At 44.0% G+C, this 25,480-nt stretch overlaps 1 protein-coding gene across 3 annotated transcripts in view; it reads left to right on the forward strand.

The window, feature by feature from the left end:
- LOC147906266 (syntaxin-32-like) overlaps window positions 1-25,480 on the forward strand; it is a 104,989-nt gene that overhangs the window by 15,996 nt on the left and 63,513 nt on the right. The gene's annotated exons all lie outside the window — the stretch shown is intronic.

The raw sequence follows: 25,480 nt of genomic DNA on the forward strand, positions 1-25,480 counted from the left end.
TAACAAATTGGTTGGTGTCCATCATAAATACAAATACATGTTACACCATTGGCGTATAATATATAATAATGTTTTTATGTCTACTAATCACGGATTAGTGATTTCTCTTGTCATGACAGGGTGTACGAGTTGAAACCTTGCCTTTGCCTTTGTGTTTGTGCTGGGCAGCAAAGGCTTGATCACTAGCCATAGAAGCATTGCGATTCGCACGACTTTGCTCCTCATGAAAAAGAAGAGCAACCAGCTGGTCAAATGAGAAATGATTGGCTTTACCTCCTGCAACCGACCTCAATGTAGGAGCAAGGCCTTAATAAGAATCAGGGAATCTAGCAAGGGTATTAGAAACAAGCTGAGAATCAGGCATAATCTCATCAATGTTGGCCAATTGCTCTTTTAAATCCTTTACATTAGTAAGATAGGCATCCATGTTACCACCCTCTTCAAGCTTCAAGTCTTTCAACTGCTTGCAGAGATAGGCAACCCTCGCCTCATTCTGCATTTGATACAAAGATGCAAGCTGATTCCATGCTTGCTTAGCTATCTTGCAAGACGGGATATGAGGGATAATAACCCGTTTCACTGAAAGAGCAATCAAGGCATGTGCTTTGGCATCATGACCATCCCAATGAACCTGCTCGTGTGTAGGAGGAAAAGTATCTGTAACAGGAGCTGCAGGTGTTTTAGAAGTAGTAATAGAAGCATCACCTAAAGACCCATCACTTGAAGTAGAACCAGAGGCAGTAGGTGTAGCACAAGAAGTGGCATTATGTGTAGGCCTGCTTAAACAATATGCCATAAATTGTTGGCCACCAAAACATGTCCCATCATGTATGACCACATGGGATAATTGGTGCCATCAAGCTTATCATCAACCCCAAGCATCCCAAACAAATCATCCTTGCTGCTAGTCATGGTGCTGAAATTTAAGACAAATGTACCAACTGGCGAAGCAAATGAGAGAAAGGCAATCTCTCAAAATCAAGTGACAAAATTCTGCTCAAGCTTCAAAGATTATTCTTGCAAGAGACTCTGCTGTCCCAAGGTATATCTGTTGCAAGAAAAATCCCCAAAAGGCAACATGAGGCCTTCCAAGGCAACACGGGGCCTTTACAAAATGCAAACGAAGTCGAAATTGGAAAGAACCAATGCAACAACGGTTTACCCAATGATGTAGCCTGAAAGGACAGCAGTGAAAAGGCTCTGAATGCGAGTAGAGAGATTCACTCTTGAAGGAGAGGTGAAAATGAGAAAGAAAGAAAGAAAAAGTCTATTAACGTCCACTGGAGACCAAAGGGTCTATGGGACAGCAAGAAACCCTCTAGTACATCTGCTTTAGGGAGGGCACATGGCAGCTCCCAAGGAGTGCAAAAAGCAACCCACATTATTATAGAGTACCTACATAATACTCTGAAAGAGTAAACAGCCATCAGTTTAAGACTCAGGGTCTTTTGGTTTTGATTAAAACTCTCTGATTAGGGCTACGCCTTCACGGTAAACTGCCCATTTTCCATCCTTTCTGGTAGCCTTGACTTTAGCTAATTTAGTTGCCTTATTCTTGAGTTGAGCCTGTGTAAGCTCCTCTGCTATCCATACTTTGGTACCCTTCAACTTGTAAGATTGTCGAAGAAGCTCGATCCGCATATCATTTGACTTCTGTGTAAGGATTGCATGACTTTTATAGTGCATAATAGAAGTTGGCTTGGAGTCGTCATCATCGTGCTCATCATCATCCACCCATTCCATGTTGGGCAAGCTTGCTTTGATCTTTGTCAATATTTCACTATATGTGTCCTCTTTGTACCAATCTTCTGGGAGTCCCTCTATTCTAATCTTCAGCGCATTATCACTTCTAGCTTTGTGTTCTTTGATCTCTGCTTGAATATAGACTTACTTGCTTTGGTGTCCACTTCCACAATCACTTCCTCTTAGGAGTTTGTACTTCAATGTGAACAAGATCTTTGACTGTAGAGACTAGCTGCGGGATAGGGGGGGAGTCCTTACAAGATTTTACAGCTTCATCAATTATTGCCTGCTTACCAAGCCCTTCCAGAACGTGAAGTCGAGCCTTTACTTCGGCTAGTTCCAATCGTAGCTCTCTCACTGCCTGTTGCAGATAAAAAATCTGATCTTGTTGTCGAAGGATGGGTCATTTTGAGCCTTCTTGTTGGTAATTCCGTGCATAAGGAGAGGGTGTCGTAGCTGCAACTGTGGAGTATCGAGTCCTAATGGAGGTTGAAGGAGTTGAGGGGGACTTGGAGAAGAGGGTAGGCCAGTCCATAATTGGTTGTCTGTTGAACCCCTTAGCTGAACCTAACCCTCGGGTTGGGTTGGGGGTTTAGTCCAACTCGAGGTTAGGGTTAGTGTGCTTGTTGCTGACGGGCTACTAACGGGCCACGGGGCTATACGAACGGAGAAGTACGGACGGAGGAGTACGGATGGGGCTGTACAGGCAGGAGAGGTACGGACGAGAGAGAGAGAGAGAGAGAGAGAGAGAGAGAGAGAGAGAGAGGTTGAGCGGGTGAGGGGGGGCTGAGGTGGAGAGGCTGAGCGGGTGGGAGGCGGAGCGGGTGAGGGGTGGCTGAGGCGGAGAGGTTGAGCGGAGGGGCTAGCGGGAGAGGCTGAGCGGAGAGCAAATGAGGGCTGGAAATGAGAATTACAACAAGAGAAAGTGCTCCCACGAGAAGCAGAGTACTTAGAAATGAGAGAAGAGTGATCCAATGGAGAGGTACTCGTAGTACAAGGCAAAGAATAGCCAATGGAATGAAAAAGGGCTCAAGGAGAGATCTCCATATCACTTCAGCAATCTCCAAGGAGCTTCAACAGCCGGCACGCAGCACGAGGCAGCAAGAAACACCTCCAAAATGCAGGCTCGAACGTCGAGGCTGGTGCAAACAGCCTTTCGGTCTAGAAAAGTAGACGCAGCAGGTCTGTACAGCCCGTACGGGTTGTACGAATGGCCGTATAGTCGCCGTACAACAAGCTGCAGTCACATGGGCGAATAGAATGAGTCGTACAATTGTACGGATTCCGTACAGCAGGTAGCCGCCACACTTGTGAGGTAAACTGAAAAAAAACAGCTCCCTTCGCCTCAAAATGCAGCTCCCTTCGCGGTGGATGCTCCGTCAAGATCAGGGTTTTCGTGACAGAAGTGCTTGGAGAGGCTTCAAACACTCACGGGTGTGTAAAAACCAGCAAAACCAGCAGGAATGAGGGCTCAGGAGGCTACCAAACAGCTTGGGAAAGCTGTCAATGGCCGAGGGAATGGATTTCCAACTTGCTCTGATATCACTGTAGGCTAGGGCAAGCAATATAAGCTCAAAAGTGGAGGTGAGAAGGAGAAAAACGAGATGCTGTAATGAATTCCTGCAAAAACTGAGAGTAAAGGCTCAAGAGGGAGCTAACATAACAAAACCCTAGGGCTAAATGCCCTACTTGGACTAAGTGTCCTAACTGACCTAGGTGGTACATGTGGCAAGCAATGGAAGCTCAAAAATGGAGGAGAGAAGTAGAAAACGAGATGTTGCAATACATTGCTGCAAAAACCGAGAGTGGAGGCTCAAGAGGGAGCCAACATAACAAAACCCTAGGGCTAAATGCCCTAACTGGACTAAGTGTCCTGACTGACCTAGGTGGTACGTGTACTAACTGTACCAATAGTCCTATTCTCCGAGAACACAATCATATCATCAAAGAACATGCCAACAAAAGATCTGGGCTCATGAAAAACCTTGTCCATCGTACGATTGAACATGGCCGGAGCATTTGTAAGCCCAAAGGGCATCACTAGAAACTCATATAAACCAAAAGTAGTCCTGAACGCTGTCTTGAAAACATCCTCAGGTTGTATCCGAATCTAATGATATCCACTTTTCAAATCTATGCGCTGAATATCGCCTAGCCCTCAAGCCTATGCAAAATATCGTCAATCCTTGGAATTAGAAAGCGATTCTTAATGGTGATCTTGTTCAAGATGCAGTAATCAATACATATTCGCCAAGAACCATCTTTCTTCCAAACAAGTAGTACCGGCGAACAGTACGGAGACGAATTGGGCTGAATCAGTCCCTTGTCCAAAAGGTCATTGACCTGACTCATTTCTTCTTACTGCTGCGCCGCACTAGTACAATGGCTTATTAGAGGGGCTACTGCATGGCACTATATCTATACCATGGTCCTCTGGCCTCTCGGGCGGAAGTTCACTAGGCAAAGCATCGAAAAAGCAATCAGCAAACTGATTTTGAAAACCTGCCTGCTCTTTATCCAACTTAGAGACAGTAGACTTTTCATCAATAGGATTAGGCTCTTGAGCAAAAACCATGTATGCAGAAAGATGATTTTTCATTACTGTAGAAATGGCAGAAGCTGATACAATGGGAACTGACTCTCCTTTCAATTTGGCATCAATAACATGAGTCTTCCCTGGGGGTGTAACGGTAATTTACTCTTACGGGCTTCTATCACAGCATCCATTTTATGCATCCATGGTATGCCCAACAAAACATCAGAGTCATGCAATGGCAGGTTGTAAAACTCTTTGCTGTCCTCAAGGCTTTGTAAATGCAGCTTCCCAATAATTGGAATTACTGGTGTAGTGAGTTTGGGATTAGCCATTCTGGCTTCAGACATGGGGTCAAAGAAGATCAACGTTGTCTGATCTCTCACTTTCTCCAAGTTCGGCATAACTCTGTATCCTTTCCCTGTGGTTTCTCACTTATCACATCTGGCAATAACCCCATAGAGGGCTTCGGCTTTTTGCCCTTGGTTAACTAGAATAAGCTTTGTTTTGCTTTTGCTTTGCATTAGTAAAAGAGAATTGTGGGGACGCCCACAAGGGACTAGGATTAGTCCAAGAACTAGGAATGCATGCATTTCGCTAAATTCTAACGGGTTAAAGTGTTGGAACTTGTTTGTGCAATGTGTAGGACCTAAGAGAGTGCAAAAAGAACCCAAGAGTGGGGAGAAATGCACAAAAAGTAGGTCTTGCGAGGCCTAAAAGCATGGACAAGGGGGCCGCCTCTTTAAAAGGAGGGCCCACGAGATAAAAAAGGCACCAAAAGCACCAGATTTAAAAAGAAAGCCTAATAAGCTTGGTTTTTTTTTGTAAAAGTAGCTTTCAGAAAGCAAGCCCTAGCTTTTTGCTAGGCCTAGTCTATGAAAGAAAGACCTCAAGCCTCCCAGATTCATTCAAGAGTTGTACTCAGCTTCATGCTCTTTTCAGAGCCAGTCGTACAAAGTATTATTCTATTGCAATAAAGACCGGGGGGGTCCAGCCCTTATTTCTAGGCCCTAGTGTTGCACGTGCTGCGTCTCCTTCTCTCCCTCTGTTCTATCGTGAAGAATCTTTGAGATAAGTGCTGCGAATTCTGATTTTCAGATTTCAGTTTGTGTTCTCCAGTTTCTATCGTGAAGTTCTTGTGAAATATTGCAAAAGTATTGCGTGGAAGTAGCAATCTCTATTCTTTCTCTCCCTCTCTCAGTTCGTTTTGATTCCCCTAAGAAATCTGCTGTTGTTCCTCGTTAGATGAAGCTATTAGATGCTGTTTTTCCCTGTTATCTATGAAATTCGAAATTTATCTTAGTGATTATCTATTGCGAATTGTAGATCCAGGCCACGTTTCTACCAGTAGTGATTCGTTTTTAGGGTTTCTGGTCCGGTTTCAGCCTGCATTTTTGGCTGCATGCCAACATTACCGTACGTCATATTGGGCTGCATACACCCTAAATGCCTTGCATTCCTGGCTGGAAACCCATTGCATAATTGCCATACAAATTAGGGCCGCCTCCTGCTTGACCGGCCACAACTTGAAACACGGATCCTCCTTCGAAGTATCCTGCATAAGCACCTGCATAAGGAAAAGCTTGCTGCCCCATATTTGCCAAGTGAAAATTCCTATTTGGGCCCTGCATACCAACTCCAAAACTTGGCATAGCCTATTGTGCGAAGACCATCTGTGCCACCTGCTGAGCAATCTACTGTCCCTCATGTCGTATTGGCCTAGAAAATACTTTTGGATCACCTTTGGATCCCGTTTCTTTTGAAGAAGCCTTTCGCCCCTTAGTCTTTGATGGGCCTTGCATCAATCCAGCAAATCGTGGATTTTGCGTGAGCTGAGTTATGGCTCCTATCACTGTAACCAACTGCTCCTGAACCAAAGCATCCGAATCTGCCTCATCACTTTTCTTGCTTCGATACCTATGATAGCGACACACGAGAGCTAGGTTGATTCACTTCCGGCTGGTCATCTGCATATTGTTCACCTGTAGCGGTTCCACCATGCATAGAGTGCTCTTCTCCAGAGACCTCATCACCATGTTCTGGGTCATCCTCCTCCCAATCATTACTCACTTGAGTATCCCTGTGTGACATGATTGCTGAAAATTACCTTGCTGTAATTTATGATTCAGCCAGCAGTACTTGCTCCCTAACACGACCACGGGCTCACCTCTTAGGAAAGTTGGTGATATGAACCATGCAACCGGCCTCTAATAAAAATAAGGGCTGTAAAATCACAAGTTTTGTAAGTATCTCTCCACTGGCATAATGTCCCCAGCAAACAATAACATGGGGGGAGCTAGAATGCTCATGTTTAATACAAAGTACCAAATCAGCTGGTGCCCCTAGTGGTGTTTCTTTATTATTAATTCAAATTAAAACAGGTTACAACAAAGACTAAACCCTTTTCCTGTAGGCATCCAGTTCACAGCATAACCTCTGCTCTCAGCAATCCAAGACAAAGACTAAACCCTTTTCCTGTAGGCATCCAGTTCACAGCATAACCTCTGCTCTCAGCAATCCAAGACAAAGACTAAACCCTTTTCTTGTAGGCATCCAGTTCACAGCATAACCTCTGCTCTCAGCAATCCAAGACAAACATGGCTTCACAGGCATTCAATCCCAAGGCATAACCCATCTGGCAATCTGCCCCAGCTCCCACAGTGAAAATCGCCCAACAATCTCAGCTTAACCTACATCATTCCTTTGGCATGCAAGGCCAACTGTTACGCTCAAGTTGAGGTAACGTGACCTCAGGAGGATCAGTCGACATTTTTTTAATGATATCCCAAGAGAGGGGTAAATGATGCATTAAGGAGGGACCCTAAAATGAAGACATGTGGCATACTAGATCCATGAAGAGGAAAATTTGGGGCTTGGTGGAGATTTAGTAAGCAAGAGCTTCAACGTAAGTGAATTCATATGAGCAAGCTTACGACTACCGAGAACGGTTGGGAGGTGATTCAATGTGCCTGCGTCCGTGATTCGATGTAAAGAAGCTAGGAGAAAACAGGTTTTCGTATAATATTTGGTATCAGAGCAAATGTAGGGTAATCTGAGCTCAGGAAAATGGTACATAGTATGTTTGCTAGACCATCCCGTGAAGAGAAAGTTAAATCTCCAATGGAACCGGAGTCCAGTATTCATACGGTCGAGCCTAGGAGGGCTAAGGTGCCTAATATTGCCAATTATAGGCTAGAAAAGTATTCTGGTCGGATGTCTGACCGTAGTTCCAATATCATTGAGACCTGGTTACACAAATGGGACGAGGCCTTCGCCATTTGTGAAATCAGGAATGATATGAAGAAAATCCGCGAGGCCACCCATATGTTTAATGAGGTAGCGGATAGGTGGTGGATAAAACAGCAAAAAGATGGAGTGGCATCCACTACTTGGGAGGGGTTTAAAAAGGAATTTAGAAAACACTTCTTACCTCCTGACGAAGCATCCCGAGCTTGGGATCAGTATCGAAACCTTCGTCAGAGAAATTTATCAGTGGCAGAATACACTGATAAGTTCAGAGAAAGTGTAATGAAGGTTGATGAACCCCTACCTCAGTCAATCCAAGTAAAAGATTTTATCTTTGGATTGAATGATCGAATCAAGATGGAAGTTCGGGCTAAGTATGCGAACACGCTAGATGAAGCAATTGCCATAGCCCTGAACTACGAGGATGCAAAAGGGAACAGACCAAGTGGGTTTGTGCAGGTTGGGACTCAGTATGGGTACCCGAAGAAAACTGGGTTTAAGAAGAAGTGGATTAGCAAAGCGAGTGCCTCACAGCCTAGTGGTCAAGCCAAGCATGCGAAACTAGTTTCCAAAATCAAGTACCACCATTGGAATGAAAAGAAAAGTAACACCAATGGCAGCCCGGGCTTGGTCGAAGTCTTCTTTGAAAAGGGAAGAAACGAGGAGAGAAGGCTTGTGTTTTGGATGCCTTCAGGCTCATCAGTGGAAAGATTGTCCACGAAACAAAGATCGTCGGATGGCTGAGATGGTGATCTCAGAATGCGACGTGGAAATGGAGGGAAGTCCCAGAGCAGAACAGATGTAGATTCAGCTAGCGGGATCTTCTCAAAGGTCAGTACTTGTTTTGTTATGTGTGTCTGTTGCTAAGCTAGTAACTAGTGCACCTGATAATGTCTTGTCAAAGCCCGCAGCGACGGGGTATACAATCTTTAATGATACGGAGTTAATTAAGATGAAAGGGCAAGTAGCTAATCATGATGTCATTGTGTTGTTTGACTTAGCGTCAATGCACAATGTAATTAACTCGAAGCTTGTAAAGAGGATGAAACTAAAGACTAGCCCGTCTGACTATGCATATACAGTCAGAATGGCAAATGGAAGTTCAACTGAAGTATGGGACCAAAGGGTTACCCAGTTGGAGCTTCGAATTCAGGATTATACTGAGGAGCTTGATTTTGAAATGACTAAGCTTGCTCATGCAGACATAGCCCTGGGTAAGTCTAGGAAGAATCTAGCCATAGATTGGAAAAAGCACATTTATCAATTCAAGATGAATGATGTGTTATATGTCTTACGAGGTAAAAAAGATATACCTCAAGGACCGTTGGTTTCCGTAATGGAAATTCGAAAAGCTCAAGAAGAGTTTTTGTTTCTTTGTACAACATCGGTAGAGCCGATTGATGATTCTTCGGCTAGCACTGATGTTGCTCAAAATGGAGAGATGGCCAAGCTGGCTGATCAAATAGCAGAGGAGTTCTTTGATTGTTTTAGGGATGAGCTACCTTATGGGTTACCTCCAGAGCGGAATGTTTAGCATAAGATTGAACTAATCCCGGAGAGAGAACCTGTAAATAGACCTCCCTATAGCTTGAGTTTTACTGAAGAGGCGGAGGTGCGAAGACAACTGGAAGAATATCTCAAGTTGGGACAGATTCAACCAAGTTTCTCACCTTTTGCTTCGCTAGTGATATTAAAGAAAAAGAAAGATGATACTTTTCGCCTCTTTTTAGATTACAGAGCATTGAATAATATCACTATTAAGCACATGTATCCGATGGCTCGGATCGATGATTTGCTAGATGCATTACATGGGGCCGTAATTTTCAATAAGATAGATCTTAAATGTGGCTACCATCAGATCCGTATTAGAGCTGACAATGTGCATAAAACCGCTTTTAGAAGCAAGTTTGGACATTATGAGTTTTTGGTAATGCCCTTTGGACTTACCAATGCTCCAGCTACATTCGTCATGCTTATGAACGATTTACTGCGTCCGTATATCAGAAAGTTTACAGTACACTTTATTGACGATATTCTAGTATTCAGTAAAAGCATTACTGAGCATCACACTTAAGAATAGTGTTCAGTACTTTGAGGAAAGCCAGTCTTATGTAAATAAAAAGAAAACTATACTGTGTATGGTAAGACTTGAATATTTAGGATTCATAATTACTCATGAGGGGGTAGAAATGGAACCGAAGAAAGTGGCTGTGATATTGACTTGGCCAATCCCTCAGAGTTTGACCGCTTTGCGATCATTCTTGGGATTTGTCCAATTTTATCGAAGACATATCAAAGGATATTTGGAAATAGTATTGCCATTGACTGATCTGACCTCAGATGAAGTACCTTTTATATGGGGACAGAATCAACAGGAAAGTTTTAACACCATAGAACAAATTGTGGTCTCAGGACCGGTGTTAAAAATAGTTGATCCCTAGAAACCGTTTTTCCTTGAAACCGATGCAAGTGGCATTGCAGTAGGAGTAGTTCTCCTCCAAGAGGGAATGCCAGTAGCCTTTGAAAGCAAGAAGCTTTCTCCCTCTTAACGAAATTGGCCAACTCATGAATTAGAGTTGTATGCTGTTGTCCATGCTCTGAAAACATGGAGACATTATTTGTATGGGTCAGAGTTTTATGTTGATGTTGATCACGATACTCTGAAATATTTTTGTAAACAACCTGACTTGAGAGGCCGCCAAGCTAGGTGGGCAGAACTCATGCGGGAGTTTAACTTGACAATTCGGTACCGAAGAGGGAAGGATAATAAAGTTGCTGATGCGTTGTCACGCATTATGCATAATATGAGTTTCACAGTATTAGAGAGTGCTCTAATGACCGAGATTAGAGAAACTCAAAAGGTGTATGAGCTCGTCGAGAGCCTTTGGCCTAAGGCTCATGTGTTTAAACCCGGGGAAAAGGATGACCTGGCATCCAGAAAAGGCCAAACTTATGCAAGATATGCCATAAGGGATGGTATGCTGAAAAGAAATGGCAAGGTAGTAGTACCTAATCAGAATGATCTCAGGCAGAGAGTCATTCAACAATGCCATGATAGCCCATGTGCGGGACATCCAGGAGTCGAGAAGACATATGATCTCGTGAAACGAGATTTCTTTTGGCCAAAGATGAAAAAGCATATTCATGAATATGTGACACGTTGTTTTTCGTGTCAAGTAAGTAAGGCAGAGCGGGTGAAGCCACCCGGACTTTTGCAGCCCTTGGAAATACCACTAGATAGGTGGGAGAGTATTTCCATGGACTTTATTGTAGGTTTGCCTACGACACAAGGGGGATATGATTCTATCCTTGTGGTGGTTGATCGTCTTACCAAGATGGCTCACTTCATTCCAACTAGAGAGTCTGTTAGTGCTCCGCAAGTGGCGGATTTGTTTATTAAACATATATTTCGTTTGCATGGATTACCCAAATCCATAGTGTCAGACAGGGATGTCAAATTTACCGGTCATTTTTGGACTGCGGTGTTTGAGACACTAAGGACTGAGTTGGGAATAAGTAGTGGGGATCATCCAGAAACGGATGGTCAGATGGAAAGAATCAACCAAATTTTAGAGGATATGCTTAGAGCATATGTGTCATTGAGGCAACATACATGGGATAAGTGGTTGCCATTGTTAGAATTTGCCTACAATGATAGAAAACATTCCTCTACAGGGTTCAGTCCTTTTGAGCTGAACTATGGTTATAGACCAGCGAATCCAACTATAGTTGGAATAACTCAAAAAGTGCCTAGTGCCGCGAACTTTGTGGTTCAGATGCGGGAGATGCTAGCACTTGCGAGAGCGAACATCCGCCAAGCTATGGATAGAGCTAAGGCGTATGTGGATGAAAACTGATCCGCTAGAGAATTTAAGGAAGGAGAAAATTTTTTTCTCAGAGTTCCTTCGCACTCTAAGTCTTTGACTGCAGGAGAGTGTGCTAAATTATCACCTCGATATTGTGAGCCATGGTTAATTCTAAAAAGAATAGGCAAGGTAGCCTATAAATTAGAATTGCCACAGGGTTGTAAGGTGCACCCAGTGTTTCATGTTTCTCGTTTAAAGAAATTTTTGCATACAGGTGACTCACTAATCGAGGGTGTTGTTTTGTTTCAGGAGATAGAGGATAATGCAAGACGCAAACCAACAAGAATCCTGGACCGAGGAACAATGCAAGTACGCAATCGGAAGATACCCATGGTGTTGGTTGCATGGCATGGTTTACCTCTATCAGAAGCTAGTTGGGAATCCGTATACCAGTTACGGAGAGTGTTCCCAGACTTTATCATCGAGGACGTTGATGCCTGAAGAGGGAAGGAATGTTACGCTCAAGTCGAGGTAACATGACCTCGGAAGGATCAGTCGACATTTTCCTTTAGAGGATCGATGTTTGTATTATATTTGTTTGGGCTTCATGTAAATGATCAAAAAGGAATCAAGGTCAAGGTCCTTGGTGAGGGTGACATGGCACTAGACTAGGTGGATCTAAGGCTAAGGGACCTAAATGCATGAAATGTGCCAAGGGGCAAATACTTTTAATGATATCCCAAGAGAGGGGTAAATGATGCATTAAGGAGGGACCCTAAAATGAAGACATGTGGCATACTAGATCCATCTAGGGAAATTTGGGGCTTGGTGGAGATTTAGTAAGCAAGAGCTTCAACGTAAGTGAATTTGAGCAAGCTTACGACCACCGAGAACGGCTTGGAGGTGATTCAATGTGCCTGCGCCCGTGATTCGATGTAAAGAAGCTAGGAGAAAACAGGTTTTCGTATAATACCAACACTCAGTCCTTGGCTGTTACTGTGCCCCTCGATTGACAACCTGCGAAATGCACAACAAGGCACAACACTTGACCGATCGCAAGAGATGTCACTGCATAATTGCCTGGAAAGCAGCCCCAGCGTGGAAAACCCCACAAACAAGGTCTTCCAACCTTTTCTTGCTTGGAATCAGCCCAAAAACACGATGATTAGCCTTCTATTGCCCAGCAGTAGACCAACCACAGCATCCAAAGCTTGGTCTTTGTTAGAAATCAGCAATAGATAGGTCAGCCAGCAAATCCACAGCCCAGAAGGCCCAAGAATTAGTTTGTCTAGCCTGAAGAAGTCCGGAACAGCACGGAACGCCCCAAGATCAATTCGCCCTGCACCTCTGGCCCAGAAATCAGCAGGAATCAGGTCTAGGACAAATCACCCTGCTCCTCTAGCCCCGGAATTAATAGGAATCAGATCCATGACAATTCGCCCTGCTTCCAGGCACGTAAAACAGCTTATAGATCTCCAGAAACAAAAGCGCCTTGGCCAAAATTTCCCAAAATCAGCTTGTGGGCCTTGAAATTTAGCTCGCCTCTCTTCTTGGCAGCCCCTCGTGGGGATTCTCCCTCGTGGACGGAGCATGCAACTGACCTCTCTTGGCCAGCATGCACCTTCCTGGCGTGCGGACACAACTGGCAGATTTTAATCCCAAAATAGTAAATCGATTTCTATGCTCTTTTGTCGCCACCAGAAAACTACCCCAAGGCACAATTAATACACCAATAAGTGCACAATTTTCCTTGGGTGCCTAGGAATTTATTCCCTAAGCTAGCACTTGTACCCGGACTCCCGGAATTCCCATGCCACCAAGGTCCATGGTATTCAGGTGTAAATTCAATTACATTAGAATTCACAAATAAAATCACGTCCTCGTGACATTTGAGAATTGTATTCAGCCTTCTGAGAGAACATCAATTGTACATCAATGCTAGAAAGAGCACGTTCTTTCTCTCCGAGATCAAGTGTCTAGGGCACATTATTTCTGAAGCAAAGATTAAGATGGATCCCGATAAACTAAAGGTAATCCAAGAATGGCTTGACTTGAAGTCGGTCCATGACATTCTTAGATTGTGTTCTTATTACAGGAGATTCATTCACCACTTTGCTCATAAAGCTTCACCTTTGCATGACTTGATGAAGAAGGGCACAATTTTCATGTGGAACGACAAGGAGAAATTGGCCTTTCAATTGTTAAAGCATACACTAACAACAACTCTAGTTTTAATGATGCCAGATTTGCAGAAATCCTTCGTGGTGCAAGCTGATGCTAGTGGTGTTAGTGTATAGTTTCCAGGTGTACCCAGGATACTTCAAGAGGGGTGTTTATTAGCACTTGTCCCGAGTATGGCCTTGTAGGCCAGTTAGGATTAGTCAACCCTCAAGTTGCCTTCATTGGTCAACACTTATGGTTGAATTTGGGGCCTATATTGACCACCACTTGTACTTTCTCATTATCCATTTGCAAGTACTTCGTTTTGCCTCAGCTTGTTGTTTGCTCCCTTGCATCCATCTCCATTCCAATTTCCATTGCTCCCCGCACCCAACAATGGTATGATTGTATGAAAGTCCTCTTGAAACCGGCCTTACGACCACCAAAAGGGTGGTTCTAAGCAAATGACCAGCCAACATTCTCACCTTAACAATTCAGCAAGTAAACAACAATAGATTGGGAGCTAAAATGCTCCTGTAACAAAAGCAGAGAGACAGATTTTCCCCAAACCTTGGCGTCCCTTTTGGTATTTCTTTAATATTGGGAAGACCAAGAAATTGGGTTACACAATGGATACAAATCCACTTGCATCAAAGGCATTGCTCAGCCCATTAGGCATCAATACGCCATGCATATCCCTAGTAGTGCTCTCACTAAGCACATCAATGGGCATCCTTTACTATTCAAGAGGGCTTGCACTGAGCCTGGAATTGTTGCTAGCACCCTATACTGGGTCACACCATTCCCACTGCTGCACCAAGTGCCCACTTGACCTTCTTATTTGCCAGAGTAAAGAAAGAAAGCATGAGTACACAACCAGCATCCATAGTAGCTTGGACAAGAAATAGAACTGCCCACTAAGAGCACCCGTGCACAACATAGGCATCAAGAAGTCTCGCTAGCTCCCAAAGCTAATTCACACGTGCAAGCAGTCTCTTGTGATCAGCCAACCCCTTCTGGACAGCTTGTGACATGTAGGTCAAACTTTATGCCTTGCTAGCCTTCCAAGGCCTCATTGTGACGACAAGCTAGGATTTGGTGATCAACCAAGCTTCAAAGTACAAGTCGCGACCAGTGAGCAGGCTCCTATGAGGAACCAATGCCTCCCGAAGAGTACGAAGGCAATTGACAGTGCCTTGTGAGCATTCTTGGGTCCCACGCCCACATTAGCGTTCCCTCAATAGGTTGTTACGTCCATCCTACATATGGGATTCGTGATCTCTCCACGATCTCTTCATAGCCTTGGAAACGTAACCAGCCTACGTACGGATGTCGTGATCTCTACTCACGAGCTCTTCACAGCCTGAACCGTGACCAGCCTATATATGGACATTGTGATCTCTGCCCATGAGCTCTTCACAGCCTTGTACGGACAGAAATCATCAATTGGAGCTCTTCACAGCCTTGGAAACCACCTGCAATGTGCAGCTTGAGTAAATAATTTGTGGATCATCAGACTTGGTATCCTTTGCAAAAACTATATACGAAAAAAGAGGATTTTTTATTAGTGAGCAAATAGCAAAGGCAGATATAACAGAGACCAACTATCCCTTAAGTTTGACATCTAGAGCATGTGTCTTCCCTCTATGCATCAGAGTATAGCATGAAATCTATGACACCATGGCATTCCCAACAAGACATCATAGCCCTGAAGTGGCAGATGGTGCTTTGTTCTGAAGTAACAAATTAGCCCACCACTGCAATGCATTCTCTTTCAGAAAGGCGGCTGCCTTGCACATCTTAGAAGACTTAGTGAAGTTACCTCGTGAAAAGGCTGCATCAAACTGTTGAACAAAAGTCAAAACATGTCACCACAATGTAAATATCCTAAGTCAAAGTACAGTTGACCATTTATTTGATCATAATTAAAGAGTTTTATATGTGTTAATTATGGTCAAAGAGTTATTTTAATGGTCAAAGGATTGACTACGGTCAAAGATACTTGACTCTCGTCAAGTAAACCTGACTGCGGTCAGAGAGTGTTGACTTCGGTCAACAAGACTTGGCATGCGCCAAGAGGGTTAACCCCGGCAAGATGTGCCAACTTCGGTTGGAGAGAGACTTGGCTATAATTAAGGCGCCTTGACCTTTGGTCAAAGCTCTTTAATTATAATCAAGAGTGTTGACTCCGGTCAACCAGAGAATATATATATATTTATTTGTATATATATTTGTTTAGATGTGCACATGTGTTCAGTGGGGACGCCCACCGTGACTAGGATTAGTCCACAGTGTGTTATTTGCATGCAAAGCGCTAACAATTAATGGGTACCATGGTGGTGCGCTTTAATTAATTGTTGCAGGTACTAGGAAGGATTATTTTTCCTAAGCGTAATGGGAGCCTGACAAGTATATAGGAGGCGGTTCGTGTGACCGAGAGCTTTGAAGACTCCAGAATGGCCCTTAGTGGCATGTAATAGGATTTAGTCTAAATTTTAGACAAGTGGCATGTTGCCAATTTGAATCGAGCTTGAAGCTCTTGTAAGAAAATGGATTATTCACGTTTTGTAATGTGGAGATTTACGAGATAGCTCTACGCTGAACTTTTGTAACAGATTTTCTTGGATGAATAAAGACCTTCGGGGGGGTCCAGCCCGACGATTTGTCCTGGGCCCTAGTGCATCTACAGAGAGAGGGAGTGAGGGAGAGCTTATGAGAGTAATTTACCGTTGTTTATAAGTGGTAATAGCTGTCCTACACCCACGATCCGGTTCCATTGGTATCAGAGCCTGGGATTCGCCATCTTTTCAAGTGGTGACGATCCAAGAAAGGCTGAAGGGTGTTTGGTTGGGTAATCAGAAGATTATCGGACCTTTAAATGTTCTATTTTGCCTGCTGCAAATTTTGCCCAAACAGTGGACAACGAGATTTTGGCTCTCAAGTTTTAGTTTTCAAACGACTGGTGACCACCTACCCTTGGATGCACCGACGAAGGCTATACGTAGGACGGCGACCAGGCAAAGTACGAAGGTTCATACGGTCCTGCAGTTAGTAAGCTAAACGAGGAGTCGGGGGCGTGGGCTTCAGTCATTCCTTGGAGAGATATTTGTGCAAACAATTGCGTGACGCATCGGGTGGGACAGCGACGCCTTCACGCACCTGTTAGCTGGTTCGCTGGCTGACGGAAGACCATCACTTCTCCAAAGACGTAAAAGCCGCGGCGCGTGACGACGATCACTCCATGACCAAGGTTTGGGCAGGCTTGCAGAGCTGACGTGGCGCAGGACACGTGGCGCTGACGTGGCGGATGGAGCGGTGGGCTTGATGATGTGGCACTGACATGCTGGCAGACAGCTCAGCAGACACGTGGCACACAGGTGACGTGGCGTCCGCATGTGCAGGAGCTGACGTGGCAGTACATGTGGCAGCCAGCTCAGCAGATGACGTGGCATGCACGTGTGAGATGACCTGGCATTCTGACAGGTGACATGGATGCTGACATGGCTGACCAGGGGTTAATCTTACTCAACCTTGGTTAGTGGACTGGTTAGAGGTCCAGTTAGTTGACCCAACCAGACCAGTCTGGTCACTGTAACCAGACTGTGGCCAGTCTAGTTAGTCCAGTTGCAGACTGACCAGACTAGAACCAGTCAGTCTGGTTAGAGTAACTATGCTGATCAATTGGTACTTTTAGTAAATACTTGCTTGGTATTTCATTAGTTTTGGGTCACTTGCAGTCCCTCTGACTGTAAGTACCTTTAGTAGCTCTCAGCCTTCAGCTTATTTATTTTGTTGTTCTCTTTGATGAGACAACACTAGCAGATGTATCAACTGTTTTAGTCTCATAGGCTGTTTGGCCTTTTAGAGACGTTAATATCTATCTATCTATCTATCTCTCTCTCTCTCTCCTTCGAGATGTCAGAGAAACCGAGCATGTACCAACTATATAACAAAGATTCTGATTCCATGTCAGATACTCATTTGCTACAGCCAACTTCCACACAGTTACACTTCCCCAAGATCATGGTGGAGTGCACAAACCACAGATGGGTCAGCCCCAAGGAAGTGGAAGGACTTCAAGAAAGCCTTCTACCAGCAGTTTATGCCTAAACAGTTTAGAGACCATGTTCTTCAAGACTGGGACAGCTTGCACATGGATGCAGGAGATTCAGTGGATGGGTACAACCAAAAGTTTTGGGATGCTTATTTGCAGGTTGCACGTTTCAAAAAGATCTCCAAAGGCACCCAAATGAGGAAGTACAGAGTAGGTCTCACTCCAAGAATTCAGGCAGTAGTGAATGCTTTGGGGGCAAAGAATATTCAAGATCTTATGCATTCAGCTTCAGTAGCGAGTCTTGTGCCGCTACAAGATCCATCTACAGTGCCATCCTTGCATGCAGGACGTGCTGATAAAAAGAAAAACTGATTTTTTAAAAACAGAAAAGAAAGAGTACCCCAAGGCTGAAAAGAAAGGGTTTCAGCCTCAGAAGCCAAGGGGTACTCAGTTTTCAAAGACTTATAAGGGCAAATCTCTATTCACCCCTGAACAGATAGCGGAATTCCGTAGAGATGGGAAATGCTTCAGGTGCGGTAAAGAGGGGCATGTGGCTGCCCAGTGCCCAGAAAAGCCTTCAACATCGAAGGGAAAAGAGGCAGAGAAGCCACGAGGACCGCAAAAGCCAATGGCGGGTGGAATTCCTGATATACTGGGTCATGCTTTGAACCCAGAAGAACGAGAATTGCTGCTATCATGGGGCAAAGTTAGAGACCAGCAAGCGCTAATTTTATTTGATCCAGGGGCTACTGATAATTTCATATCAGAGGATCTAGCCCTGAGGCTGGGAATAAAGACGGAAGAGTTAGGCAGGGCTTTGGATGCCGATCAAATGTTTTGTGGGAATCCTGTGCCAGTTACTCCCTTGATAGGGAAGCTCCGTCTTCATGTTCAGAGTTATGTGGATCAGGAAGACTTCTTCATTTCTCCACTGAAACATTATGATGTAGTTTTGGGGATGCCTTGGTTTCACCGCAAGGCAGTGAAGTTGACTCTTCCTAAAAGAGCGTTGGAGTTTGTGCATAGGGGGAAAAATCAGCGTTTAATTGCCAGGAATAAAGGGGACACTATCCCCATTGTATCTGATGTTTCATGCGGTAAAGCAATAAAGTCTGCAATTTCTGCGTACATGGTTTTTGTAAAAGAAAAAGAGAATGATATGCATGCTGAAATGAATGATGCAGACAAAGATAAGTTTCAGTTTCTTGTAAACTTTAAAGATTGCTTTTCTGATGTTTTGCCAAGGGAGTTACCCCCAGAGAGACCAGAAGATCATCAGATAGAGTTAATGCCTGGTAGTGAGCCACCAAACAGACCCCCTTATAGAGTCAATGCGACTCAGAGAGAGGAGATTATGGCTCAGGTACATGACTTGCTGTCCAAAGGGTTGATTCAGCCCAGCTCGTCTCCTTTTTGTTCCCCTGTACTATTAGTACAGAAGAAAGATGGTTCATTCCGTATGTGCGTTGATTATCGCGCACTGAATAAAATGACCATCAAGAATAGATTCCCTATTCCGCGCATTGATGATGTCCTGGATCAGTTAAATGGAGCTTCAGTTTTCAGCAGGATAGACTTAAAGAGTGGCTACCACCAAGTGAGGATACAACCTCAGGATGTGCACAAGATAGCATTCCGCACTACATTCGGGTTGTATGAATACTTAGTGATGCCTTTTGGGTTGACAAATGCTCCAGCCACATTGAATAGAATGATGGATCGCATCTTCCGGAAGTACAGGCATTTTACGGGTACTTTCTTTGATGATATCTTAGTTTTTTCTAAGACAGAGGAAGACCACAGAGAACATCTTGCTAAAGTGAGTTCTTCTTGGAAGAAATCCACTATCTGGGGCATATAATATCCAAGAATGGGATACAAATGGATCCATCGAAGATCCGTGCCATTCATGAATGGCCAGAGCTGAAAACTGTGCATGAAGTTCGAAGCTTCTTAGGCCTGTGTTCTTACTACAGAAGGTTTATCAGACATTTTGCTGATATCGCAGCTCCATTACATGACCTCACTAAGAAAAATGCAGCCTTCACATGGGGATTATCACAGAAGAAAGCATTCAATACACTCAAGGAGAAGTTGACTACAGAGCCTATTCTGGTAGTCCCGGATCTTTATCAATCTTTTGATGTGGATTGCGATGCTTGTGGAGAATGTGTTGGGGCTGCATTGCATCAGAATGGTCATGTAGTAGCCTATGAAAGCAGGCGACTTCGGGATGCGGAAAGATATTTAGGAATCTATGAGAAAGAGTTATTGCCATCCATACATGGAAACACTATCTTTTGGGTGCAGATTTTACTGTCAAAACAGATCACCAAAGTCTGAGATACTTTTTGACTCAGACCAAGCTTTCCGAGAAGCATATGAAATGGGCAAACATGCTGTCAATGTATCATTTTCAGATTGTCCATACTCCAGGAATTCGGAACAGAGTGGCAGATGCCTTGTCCCGAAGACCCCAGGTCAATAATGTAACTATTGCTTATCATCAGGACCTGGAAGGCATGAGGGAACAATATGCTCATGATTTTGATTTTGGTGAAATTTTACAGCAAATGCAAGAGGGGCAATCCACTAGTTACTATTCCCTGAAAGATGGGTATTTAATGAAAGATGATTGCCTATGCATCACCCAGGAGATGAGGAAAAAGATTTTGGGGGAATGCCATGCACCTCCCTATGCTGGACATAGAGGAATTACAGCAACAACTCTAGCACTAGAGAGGTATTTCTTTTGGCCAGGAATGCGGAAAGATATACATCAGTTTGTTACTGAATGCCTTACGTGTCAGAAAATGAAGTATGATAGACGGAAGGCACCTGGCCTACTTATGCCTCTTCCCGTGCCTCAGGCACCATGGGAAAGTATTACAATGGACTTTATTTTTGATTTGCCGAGATCAAAGTCAGGGAATGATGGGATTTGGACTATCATTGATAGATTCAGCAAGCAAGCTCATTTCATTCCGGTTCGCAAAACCATAAAGGCAGATCATATGGCTAAGCTGTTCATGGCACAAATTTTCAAACATCATGGTATGCCTAAGTCCATTGTTAGTGATCGAGATCCCAGAATGACCAGTCTATTCTGGAGAGCCTTATTTGATAACATGGGGACGAATCTGAACTTTTCTTCTTCTTTCCATCCCCAGACAGATGGTCAAAGTGAAGTAGCAAATTCTACAATTTTGGATATGCTGAAATGCTACGTGGGTGACCAAAGTTCAGACTGGGAAAAGTACCTACCGTTAGTAGAGTTTGCTTACAATAATACAATACATAGCTCTACAGGGAAAGCCCCTTTTGAAGTCATATATGGGAAGGTGATTTTGCCACCTATATTGAGGACTAAAGATGAAATATTTGCAGCTGATCGGTTTGTCAGAGACCTCCAAACAGCTTACAGCCAAGTCCGGACAGCAATTGAAAGGTCTCAAGAGAAACATAAAAGAGCTGCAGATAAGCATAGGAGACAGTTAGATCTCAAGGAAGGGGACTGGGTACTTCTGAGGTTTGAAAAAGCTAGGCTCCACAAGTTTAAAGGCAAACAGAAAGTGTATGCAAAGTTATCTCCCAGATACTATGGTCCTTTCACGGTTACAGAAAGAATAAATGAGGTTGCATACAGATTAGCATTGCCAGAGCATTGGAGGATTCACAATGCATTCCATGTGAGTCTTCTAAAGAAATTTCAGGGACCAGAGCCTACAGAACCAGTATCAGAAGATCCACCAGAAGTGGATGAGCTGGAGGAAGTCCTTCAGCCAGAGCAAATTGTGTACCATATTGTACGTAAAGGCCCTCAGGGTAAGGAGTTTTACAGGTATCTTGTAAAATTGAAGAATTATACGGCATTAGATGCCAAGTGGATGGACGAAGATATGTTATCCGATTATCCACAGCTTTTGGATGTTTACAAGGAAGCTTTTCAGTTGAGGTCAACTGAATAGAAGCCGAGGGGATGTCACCACAATGTAAATATTCTAAGTCAAAGTATAGTTGACCATTTATTTGATCATAATTAAAGAGTTTTATATGTGTTAATTATGGTTAAAGAGTTATTTTAATGGTCAAAGGATTGACTACGGTCAAAGATACTTGACTCTAGTGACTGCGGTCAGAGAGTGTTGACTTCGGTCAACAAGACTTGGCATGCGCCAAGAGGGTTAACCCCGGTTAGCCAAGATGTGCCAACTTCGGTTGGAGAGACTTGGCTATGATTAAGGCGCCTTGACCTTTGGTCAAAGCTCTTTAATTATAATCAAGAGTGCTGACTCCGGTCAACCAGAGAATATATATATATATTTATTTGTATATATATTTGTTTAGATGTGCACATGTGTTCAGTGGGGACGCCCACCGTGACTAGGATTAGTCCACAATGTGTTATTTGCATGCAAAGCGCTAACAATTAATGGGTACCATGGTGGTGCGCTTTAATTAATTGTTGCAAGTACTAGGAAGGATTATTTTTCCTAAGCGTAATGGGAGCCTGACAAGTATATAGGAGGCGGTTCGTGTGACCGAGAGCTTTGAAGACTCCAAAATGGCCCTTAGTGGCATGTAATAGGATTTAGTCTAAATTTTAGACAAGTGGCATGTTGCCAATTTGAATCGAGCTTGAAGCTCTTGTAAGAAAATGGATTATTCACGTTTTGTAATGTGGAGATTTACGAGATAGCTCTACGCTGAACTTCTGTAACAGATTTTCTTGGATGAATAAAGACCTTCGGGGGGGTCCAGCCTGACGATTTGTCCTGGGCCCTAGTGCATCTACAGAGAGAGGGAGTGAGGGAGAGCTTATGAGAGTAATTTACCGTTGTTTATAAGTGGTAATAGCTGTCCTACACCCACGATACGGTTCCAAAACTTTTAGCCTTTGGGTGTCAAATTATTATTATAAACATGTGCTGCAAAAATGGTGCTTGCATAGCATTACCCAAGCTTGACCAACATTGCCACTACCCATAGGAGGGTTTGTCATAACAGCCCCAATTCCTTGCATACCAAACATACCTGTAGGAGCTGCTGTAGTGCTAGCCTTCTCCTTTAGTGCTAGCTTCAATCATGGCTGAGTCTGCCCTTCACCTTGCAGTGCCGACAATATGTTCATACTATGGTCTACACCTACTGTTGGGCACTGATGACGTCAGTGGGGATGTCGTAGTAGCTAGTCCCTGCTATGCGTGATGGAGTTTATCATTTTCACCCTTATGAGTGACTATCATTTTATTGAAACTGCACTATGTTGTGTTTTTAGAGGATGAGTTTGGGCATGTTCCTGGACTCATTTAGGTATATACTTGCAGGAGCTCTCATAGTGCCATGCATTCCACGCTGCATTCCTGGCTGCATGCCAATATTTCCATATATTACATTATACATTCCAGGCTGGATACCCCCAAGCATAGTCCCTTGCATACCTTGCATACCAGGCTGAAAACCAATAGGGTAGTTTCTAGGCATTCCAAAATTATCCATAGCTTGACCAGCCATTGCGTGGAACACTGAACCACCCCCAAAATATTCTGGATGCACAGAGGGTTGGGGAATAGCTTGCTGCCCCTGTATTGCATACTAAAAATTATTGCATACTAAATATTCTGGATGCACTGAGGGTTGGGAATAGCTTGCTGTCCCTGTATTGCATACTAAAAATCAACACTAGGACCATAGATAGACTGTTGCAATGGAGCACCCTGTGCATTGGCATAACTGATGGCTGTCCATTGAGTGGCATAGAATTCATATGGCTGTCTTTGAACCCCACTGGGTTCCCCTGAATGTGAATGTCTCTTTTTCTCCTTAGTCTTTGGAGGAGCTTGCAGAAACGCAGCAAACCGTGGGTCTTGAGTAAGCTGGGCTAGTGTTCCCACTGCACTAAGCAGTGTCTTGTGACCTCACAACCCCTTCTGGACAGCTTGTGACGTGTAGGTGGAACTTTATGCCCTGCCAGCCTTCCAAGGTTCATTGTGACGACAAGGCAGGCTATGGTGATCAGCCAAGGTTCCAAGAAGAAGTCGTGACCAGTGAGCAGGCTCGTATGAGCAATCGATACCTCCCGAACAGTACAAAGGCAATCGACTGTGCCATGTCAGAATTATTGCATCCCACGCCAACATTAGCGATCTCTCAAGGGGCTGTTATGACCAGCCTACATAGGGGATTCGTGACCTCTACCCACGAGCTCTTCAGAGCCTTGGAAACATGACCAGCCTACGTATGGACGTTGTGATCTCTTCCACGGGCTCTTAACAGCCTGAACTGTGACCATCCTACGTACAGACATCGTGATCTCTGCCCACAAGCTCTTCACAGCCTTGTACGGACGCAAATTGTCAATTGGAGCTCTTCATAGCCTTGGAAACCACCTGCAACATGCAGCTCCAGCCCCTAGTAAAGTCGCTGTACGGATTCGTTGATCCAGACAACCCGTCGCCAAATCGCCGAACGTAAGGCTTCCTTTCGCCTGTTGGCACCCTGCAACCTGTTCTAGGTGCTTCCAACAGCCCCCATGCATTTGGGAAGTGCCGCGTGGCAATTCCACATTTCAATTGCCCCATGCCCCCTATATGGGGCACTCTTTGGACCATACCAATGGCCCAACATTAAATCCGAAGGGCCCTTTGCCCCCTTTTCGCCATACCAATGGGGCACTCTTTGGACCATACCAATGGCCCAACATTAAATCCTAAGGGCTCTTTGCCCCGTTTTTGGATCAAACAAATAATTCACCCCCAAGGCCATTAATTCCTAGGGGGTCCTTGCACACCTACAACCCATGGTCTTGCCCACATGCAGGCTAAAGGTATTTATTCACTAGTAAATTTCGCAATGTAAAATTCACGCCCTCGTGATACCTATAGATATCCTTCAGGATCTATGGCGTGGTGATCACTATCCAAATGATAGTGGTTTGTTACATTCAAAAATGTGAGAAAACTTTATATATCGTTTGCTGTGCTATGCTGCAAGCGCATATTGAAGTAAATGCTGCACCTTGTCAAGGACTTTGTTGCGGTGTTCTAGGATTTCCTTTATGTAGGACCTAGCTGCTGGGCCGGAATCGCGGAGAGGGTTTTCGGGCTTGTGGCATTGCTGCTGTACTTTTACCTGATGTGTGCATACGCTCAGCGATGGAGGAGCGTATCTTCCTAGTTTCCGATCTCCACTTTGGGACAAATTTTAAGGAGTACTTTGCGTTCCGGGGGCTTTTGGGTCTTGTCCACCTGCCCTTCTCCACCTCTAGTTCATGAAAGCTGGTCTTTACTTTAGAGATTAAATGCCGTTTGTACCATGATATGTCCTTCCCGAGATAACCTTGCAAGAAGCCAAAAAGTATTCCTTGTTGAATCTAGCCAAGGTGCCAGACAATCCCCACCTGCTCGCATGCCAAATGTGAATGTCTCGTGATGGAGTTGCCTCTTATTGGCTTTGAAGATCATGATCTTAGTTTTACCAACTTTGCCAAATGTGAATGTCTCGTGATGGAGTTGCCTCTTATTGGCTTTGAAGATCATGATCTTAGTTTTACCAACTTTGATTTGCGTAACTTTTTTTGCAAACTCCTCTACATTAGCCCATTTTACCCCCTCTAAGCACCACCAACTTATGCTTATTCTCCCCTGCTTATTACAAAAGGAGGCTGCATACCAACTGGTCTGGATCTGTTGCGTCATAGATTAAGATTTGAGTGTTACAATGCTTGGGTGGAGGCTGCAGGATTGTGAGAAAATTAATAATTGCTTAGTGATCAAAACTAATGCTTGTCTATAGATCTTCATTTGAATCAGGTCTTTGAATGGAACAGTATTTTATTTAGGATACCCTATCTTTTGTTAGAGTCTTTGCTTGCTGCAGCGTGCATAGTTGTAGTTAGTAGTTAAGTTTTTTAAAGTGGACTCATTTTGTTGGAGGATT

Source organism: Dipteris shenzhenensis, chromosome 1, assembly GCF_047967505.1.
Source record: "Dipteris shenzhenensis isolate YYH24624 ecotype China chromosome 1, Dip_SZ_1.0, whole genome shotgun sequence".
Classification (NCBI taxonomy): Eukaryota; Viridiplantae; Streptophyta; class Polypodiopsida; order Gleicheniales; family Dipteridaceae; genus Dipteris; species Dipteris shenzhenensis.